The sequence below is a fragment of the Amblyomma mixtum genome, chromosome 3 (assembly GCF_055824585.1).
Source record: "Amblyomma mixtum isolate Tamu chromosome 3, ASM5582458v1, whole genome shotgun sequence".
Classification (NCBI taxonomy): Eukaryota; Metazoa; Arthropoda; class Arachnida; order Ixodida; family Ixodidae; genus Amblyomma; species Amblyomma mixtum.
The window spans coordinates 147,336,510-147,344,553 of NC_143014.1; the positions used below are offsets into that span (position 1 = coordinate 147,336,510).

General features: G+C 39.9%; 1 long non-coding RNA gene across 4 annotated transcripts in view; it reads right to left on the reverse strand.

The window, feature by feature from the left end:
* Positions 1 to 748: 748 nt before the first annotated feature.
* LOC149352319 (uncharacterized) overlaps positions 749 to 8,044 on the reverse strand; it is a 7,357-nt gene continuing 61 nt past the window's right edge. The window contains exons 1-5 of one of the 4 annotated variants that reach the window (XR_016290766.1): positions 7,889 to 8,044; positions 6,694 to 6,852; positions 6,009 to 6,105; positions 3,005 to 3,159; positions 749 to 2,351 (exon numbers count right to left, since the gene is read on the reverse strand). The exon at positions 7,889 to 8,044 is cut by the window's right edge and continues 61 nt beyond it. This is a non-coding gene — a long non-coding RNA (uncharacterized LOC149352319). Of the gene's footprint in view, positions 3,160 to 6,008; positions 6,106 to 6,693; positions 6,853 to 7,888 lie in introns of all 4 variants that reach the window. The other 3 variants (XR_016290764.1, XR_016290763.1, XR_016290765.1) reach the window with 3 other exon arrangements.

An 8,044-nucleotide genomic window follows, 5' to 3' on the forward strand; every position in this document is an offset into this window, starting at 1 on the left:
TTTTCAAAAGTGTCGCTACTGGTCACGCATGACTGACCAAAATACCAGAAGCAGAAGCAGTGCCTCATAGCCGCAACAGAACCAGCTTCCGCTTCTGGTATTTCAGCCAATTGCTTATGGCCGAGAGCGATGCTATAGTAAAAACGACACAAAGTTAGAACACAGGCCTGGATTATGCTGCACAGTGATTTAAAACACAAAGATTTGGCTACAATAGTTTTATTCAAGTATATGGGGCATGCTGATGATCAGGCCGAATGCTGATTCACAGCTGAATTTTATTTTTTAATAACAGCACATGAAACAGAACAACTCACATAAAGGAAGCACTAACACAGCTTTAACAGCTCCTCTCAGGCATTTCTCGTATGAGAGCAAGGTCATGGATGGTGTGCACATAGACCTCCCTTCGAAATGTCTGTAATAGGCTTCATTAATTTTGTTTAGCTTGTCTGGTTAGTATGAGCCAAAATTATCACGTTTTCAAACTTGAAGCAGTAGGATTCCAATACAATAAGTAACCAAGCCAACCCCAGATGCAGAGTTGCAAAATAGAGAGATACAAAATAACTATACGGCTAAAACAGCAGGTATATGCATATAACTTGCAAGGGTGGAAGAGCGGGCTAGTTGGTAGTTCATCTTGAGGAAAAACACAGCGCACTCCTAAGACACGGACAAAGAGAGGCAAGACGATACAGCGCTGTATCGTCTTGCCTTTCTTTGTCCGTGTCTTAGGAGTGCGCTGTGTTTTTCCTCAAGATATACATATAAGTCATGTAAGGTCTAAACAGTCTTCGGGATGATTATCTTGGTCAGAACAAAAAATATTAACTGCACTGCAAAGGACATGACATTAAAACAAACAGTAGCGGCATACTGTAAGGCATAAATATTATATGACCGATTTATAAATAATGAACGCAACAAAACACAAATATGCCACTCAGTGCCTCATTGGTCATATGGTGCTCGGCTGCTCATCCAAAAGACACGGGTTCGATCCCCAGCCATGGCAGTCCCATTTCGAAGGAGGCGAAAAGTTAAGAGGCCAGTGTACTGTGCGATGTCAGTGCACGCTAGAGAGCCCCAGGTAGTCGAAATTATCTGGAGCCCTCCACTATGGCATCCCATATAGCCTGGGTCGTTTTGGGATGTAAAACGCCAAAAAACCAAACTAAAAACACAAACGCAACTTTTTTTTTACTGAAACAACAATACAAGCATACGCAGCAGAGGTGAAAAAATCTCGAACACACTGCACATAGCATAGCTAAAATGAGGCAAATTATGTGACTGCAATAAGTCATAGGAACTATTGTTTTATTTAGAATAATCAATGTTCTTAAAACACAAATGACCCTTTCTTGCTATAACAGCGATACAACCCAACTACACAGATTAGAGATAAAAATAGTAACATAAGCACTATCTGTCAGGATCAAATTTCAGCGAGCATGCAACTAGAGATAAAAGCAGGTATATAGCTGTGGATAAGTAGCAGGTGGCCTTCAAGGCAATTAGCATGGTCAGAAGATAAGCACTTCAGTTAAGCTGCATGTGGAATGACTAAAATAAGACAGGTTGTCTGATTGCTACAAGGTACAGGAACTATGCTTGTCTCACTCAAAACAACAAAGATTATTAAATCACAAATGAGCCTTTTTTGCTGTAACAGCAATACATGCACACAGATCAGAGGTTAAAATATTGACACAAGCACTACCATTCAGAATCACATTTCAGCAAGCATAGGACTAGAAATAAAAAGCACGTATAAGTGTGTATAAGGAGTAGATGGGCTTTAAGGCAACTAGCACGGCCAGAAGAAAAAAATCTAAAACACGCTGCATATAGTATGATATTAACATTAACAAGTTATAAGACTGCTACAAGCCACAGGAACTACGGTCGTCTATTACATAGACCATAAAAGTCATTAAAATCCACATATCCTCTTTTTTTTGTTGGAACAGCAATACAAACGCACTATGGCGGTGAAAAATAACTTTAGTAGTAGCAGTCAGAAACAAATTTACACAAGCATAGTGGGACTAGAGACCAAAACAGCAAGTATAGCTCAATACAAGCAAATTTCAGATGGGCAACAAAATGCTCAGCTTGGTCAGAGAAAAAAAAATTGTTCATGCACAAAGCATCGTATTTCTAGACACTTAAGTATACTACAACTGCTAGGTATCAATAAAGTGATACATTTTCAAGATATTGCTTGGCTTGTCATTCTAGGCAGTCTTCTTTTCGGTTCTGCTATAGTGTCATCGAAAAAAAGAGTCATGTATACATGTAAAGCAGAAATCCTGCCACCTGGGCCAATGCTGAAATAGGCTGCCCTGCTGGAAGGAAGACAAAAAAGACCCAATACATATAGACACTTCTTTCAGTTCACCTTTTTTTTTCAATCACTGAGTACATTTGAGAAAAAAAAAACTTGCAGCACAATATACAAATGGCAGCACCTTCACAGGGTGTTGGCACCAAATGGTACTTGCGGCAAGGAATTAATCCTTGCACAAGTAAACGTACATACTTCCATGAGTAAAACCACCAAAAACAGACGGCCAAGTAAAGAGAGGTGCGTGAGGACTTAGCAGGCTAAGAATACCCAAGTTAACCTAAAGACACATTTCATGATTCTACCTAACTACACAGGCTGATATGCAGAAGTTTTCACTGTATCTATTGAAATAATCTACTGAATTAGTCGAGGGTTTGACGGCATACCGTCTGGTCAGGAATCATGGTGATGAGGATTGCTGGTCACTGGCCAAAGTCAATAAAGATGGAAAGACGTTTCGGGAGCGCTACGGCTCCCGAAACGTCCTCCAGCAATCCTCATCACAATCTACTGAATTCTGTGCTCTTTCAAAATCAATCACCTCTCAGCACAGTGTCACAGGAAAAATGTCAACATTTTCGAATGAAAAATCCTCGACCCAAGATGTTAATATCCACAAAAAAAGTAGCACACTAGCAACACGCTCACCATTCAGTTTTGCTCAGGAGCAAAGCTTTGTTTGGCAGTTCTCTTGCGCGTTACGCGTTAAGCTGCATGCCGAAACCATGACATGGCTGCCTTTTCGATTTCTTTCAGCAAAGTTTGGTGTGCCTGAGTTGAGGTCTGCTGGTCGGTTAGGCAGCCTGTATACAAATGAGAGGGTATATGTTATGTATCATCAACAGTGCTTGACTTATTCTTAACTAATTACACAGCCAATAAAACTAAATCAGGTGTCCTTGTATGCGATCTCAGTGATCATCTTCCTATTTTTATATGTGTGAAGCCTCTAGAAAAGGGAAAAAAAGTAAATCGCGTAGTTACCTACCAGCAAATTTTACCAGCGCAATTAGACCAATTTCGGGATGAATTAAATAAGGAGGACTGGTCACACGTTCTAGAATCAGATGATCCTAATGTTTCCTTCTGCTTATTCACAGATAGGTTCAATGAGCTTTACAGAAAACATTTTCCTTTCCGAACTATTAGTGTGTTTAGGAAGATCAGGAAACCTTGGATAAACGATCACCTATGGTGTAAAATTAGAGTTAAGAATGACTTGTTCTATAGGTTTATACAGACCCGAGATATGGCTAAGCTGAAAGAATTTAAACAATATAGAAATTGTCTTAATAAAGAAATCAAGAAAGCTAAAAGTGCCTATTTTGAAAACTATTTTAATGCAGTCAAGCATGACTGCAAGTCTACTTGGCGAAAACTCAATGATGTTCTTGGCCGTTCATCAATTTCGGGCTCGGTTAGCGAGCTAAAGATAAATGGCGCGACGGTATCTGGCCATGCCTTAGCGGATGCATTCAACGACCACTTTGCCAATTTACCTGTACCAGCATTACCTAATCATGATCATGCAAAGTCCCTCAATAAAGAATATCCTAGTAGTATTTTCCTGAATCCTGTTACCCCCAATGAAGTGTACTCAACAATGATGCAACTAAAAAATTCATCCAGTTGTGATGTCCATGACGTGGAAATCAAGCCCGTAAAGTATGTCCTCGATGTTATATCACCTATCCTGTCATACATTTTTAATTTGTGCATAAGCTCTGGAGTCTTTCCTAATGACATGCAAATAGCAAAAGTAAGAGCTATACACAAGAAAGGTGATCATAACAATCTTAATAACTATCGGCCAGTTTCTATTCTTCCCGTGTTTTCTAAAGGGTTAGAAAAACTTATTCTAATACGCTTTGAAACCTTTTTTGAAAAAATGAATAGCATAACTGATCCCCAGTACGGTTTTCGGAAATTTCGATCTACCCAACTTGCCTTGCTTGACCAGAAAGAATACATTTTAACCAATATAGATAGTAAAAGGTATGTAGTAGGCATATTTCTGGATTTTACCAAGGCATTTGACTACCTCAATCGAAATCTCCCCCTCGAAAAATTAAAAAATTAACGGGCTACCATTTGAGCTAATTAAATCATACCTCTCAAATCGCGTACAATATGTTGAGCTAAATGGTTATTCTTCAGGCGTGACTTGTACTAAATCAGGAGTCCCGCAAGGAAGTATCTTGGGGCCATTTTTATTTAATATATACTTAAATGACATTGTGAACATGGATATGCAGACTAAGTTCGTCATCTATGCCGATGACACTAGCATTTTTTGTGCTTCCGATAAATGTACAGAATTGTTTAGCACTGCAAATTCCGTGTTAGCTAAAGTAAGTGATTGGGAAAAACACAATGGACTAATAATTAATAGCTCGAAATCAAAAGCGATCGTTTTCCGCGCGAAATCAAGACTAGCTCCGTCTGAGTTAAGACTTAAGTTAAATGGTTCGGAGATAGATGTTGTCGACGAATTTAAAACGCTAGGGGTTATTTTTACAGAAACGATATCCTGGAAGAGGCACACAGAATATATAGCCTCAAAAATCGCGAGTGTAGTTGGGATTCTCCAGAGATACAAATATTTCCTACCGAAAAACGTCATGATGCTTCTATACAACTCTCTTTTTCTGTCTTACTTAAATTACTGCATACTCGTGTGGGGAACGACCACAATGACCGGTATCCAGAAACTTAGCAGACTACAGAGTAAGGCAGTTAGAATCATTACACACTCTGAACATGATTCTAATGTACAGCCATTATTCCACAAGCTGGGCCTATTACACATTAAAGAGATGTACAAGTACAACCTATGTCTCGCATTAATTCGAGAAAGGAGGCAAAATAGCAAAATCCTAACAAAATTAGCACAACTAGCCGTTAAAAGTTCGTCAGGTCACTTCACAAGAAAACCAGAATACTGGAAAGTTGGCTCCTGCACAAACCCTAAAACACCGCATTCCTTCGGTCTTAAACTCCTATTTGTCTGAAGATGTAGACATTTTAGCGCTGAATTCTACGCAGCTTAAGAATATTTTTCTTCAATAAAACGCAAACTGTATGTAACCGCTATTAATATTGTATAATTCATAGAGATGTTCTGTTGTTAGTCCTGAAATCTGATGTATTCCTTTTTCGGTAACCATGTTCAATGTACCTTCCTGAGATTTTTTTTTTCAGTATCATGTTTTGTTGCCATGTATTGCTACAATAGGCATTTCTTCATTTAGTCGTGTCAAAACGACTGTTTTTCTGACATACTTTTTGTTGTTAAATGTTTCTGTCAAGTGCCACCTGTCGTTTCCATATAGGGGGGCGGGGACCAGTCAAGCTGCGGTTGCAGCTTTTAGCACCGTCTCCCTCCATCTTTTTTTGATGGAAAATAAAGTTTATCTTATCTTATTTTTATAGAAAAATATATGTCACCCCTAAAAATTTTTGTAGCCAAACTTTACTGCATTTCCTTAATTTTGAACCAGCAGGCAAAGGGCATGGGCTTGAGTAACAAAGGATAGCATATTTCTACACATCTTATTACCAATTCCATTGCTGGACCATGCCTTCTGTGCAGGCAGTATGAAAACAATCCAAAATGCACACTATGAAAGCTGTAATTCTAGCTTGTTCTAACCTGTGTTAACATTCATGGCACTGCAGCAAAGAGCCAATGAACCAGATGACAACAAAAATCCATGTGGCTAGTTGTGAAGTGCGCGTGAATGCGCAGACTGAAAATAAACAATGAAAATTTGGCATTTTTTATTTCGAAGCAAATATCAGTGGTCTTGACGCAATCCTACCAAGACCTACAGATTCAATTATAAACACTTAATGTAGATATTGATTCTGTGATCTGATTTATATTCGAAGTCTTAAAGAGATACAGATACAGTGTTTTGGGGTGTTCATTTTTCTGCTTTTAATGAGACGTAAAAGCCTATTAATCACGGAAATGAGCTTAAATATCTAGTCCACAGTGTGAACAGTTAAACTGTTTTATATGAGTACTTTCGGTCTCTGTCAGGTCAATGCCAGTGCAGGAGTCCATTATGGCATCATGTGATGGCATGGTTAGGACTTACCCCATGTTTTGCTAGTGACTCTGCCAACCAGTCCATATATAGATGATCGATGTCAGCATTGGCTAACAGCTCCTCTGTCAATGATTTTTGGCATGTGGAATCAGTGAAATCAGATAATTTGGAATGGTAAAATCCTTTGTGCCCAGGACACAGATCGGATCACTTATTTGAGTTTAAAATTTTCTATCTGTGTTCCTTTAAGATTTGAAATAGCTTCCTCCAAATAATACTTACTGCCCATGATTTTTCATATATTCAGCTCACAGAGCCTGTTCTTCCCTTGGCGCCACACCAGCTGTAGCTAGAAGCCAGTTCAGATGTTCGAATACTTTGCAGAATGCGAGATGTCTTTTCTCTTGCAGTGTCTCCATCTTGCACAGTCATGTGATTTCTCTAGATCAAAACAGAATTAGGTTCGAAATCAGACCAAGAAAATAAAATCAGGATTTGTCAAGTTAACAGCGGGGAACTCTATTTCTATAGTCAGTTTTTATCATATTGAAGGCAGCTGGCATGCTGTTGTGAGGTATCCCTAGGTGGTACAATTAAACATGCATATGCCCTCCATTATGAGCCCTCCATATGACACAGGGGCAGATTTTGGCCCTCGCCAGCAAAAAATTCATATGTAAAAACATGCATGACCTCATTTTTTAAATGCAAAGGGCCCAAACAACACGTATAGTTCAAAGGAATTTGGAATAGTTCTCTTCAATACTATCTATAGGTTACAAACTAATAAAAGAAAATCTGTGCGCATGCAACAGTTATAAACAGAATACAAAATTAAAACAGCCCCGCCCCGGCTCAGTGGTTACTGCGCTCGGCTGCTGTCCCGAAAGATGCGGGTTCGATCCACGCCGCGACGGCCGAATTTCGTTGGAGGTGAAATTCTAGAGGCCCGTGTACTGTGCGATGTCAGTGCCCGTTAAAGAAGCCCAGGTGGTCGAAATTTCCGGAGCCCTTCACTACAGCGTCCCTGAGAGCCTGAGTTGCTTTGGGAAGTATAACCCGAACAAACCAATAAACCAAATCAAAATTAAAACAGGAACTTTAGGCGCACATTCAGTCGAATGTTGAAGGCACGGAACATTCGACGAGCTAGGATCTAGTTGCTCTTGCGGCTTTGCAGCAGCACACGGATCAGATTAAGAAGGGTCGTACGCAACACCACCGCCAGCAGCCGACGCTATTACGTCAATATCACGACGTGCCTCTCGGCGTTTACGCCCGTAAGCAGTACTCGTCGGCACCGTAGTCATTATGCTGTCACCAGATTTATATACTGGCCCCCAGTAAGCTTCTGCTCATGTTGAGCCAGCATCAGTGACACTGAACTTTAATAATACCGCCGCTAAAATTACTTCAAAAGCTAGGAATCACGCTACATGGCTCACACACCAGGCAAGAACTACCGACTGCCACTTACTTTCACTTGCCGCATGTTCCATCCGTGTTTCCCGCCGCTGGAACCTTGCTGAATACGTAAAAGAAAATACACTCGTTGCGCAACCAACATGCAGTAGGAACGTCAATCATTATTTGAAATTTTGGTCCAAAAAACAGAAGACTGGCTAATACACGC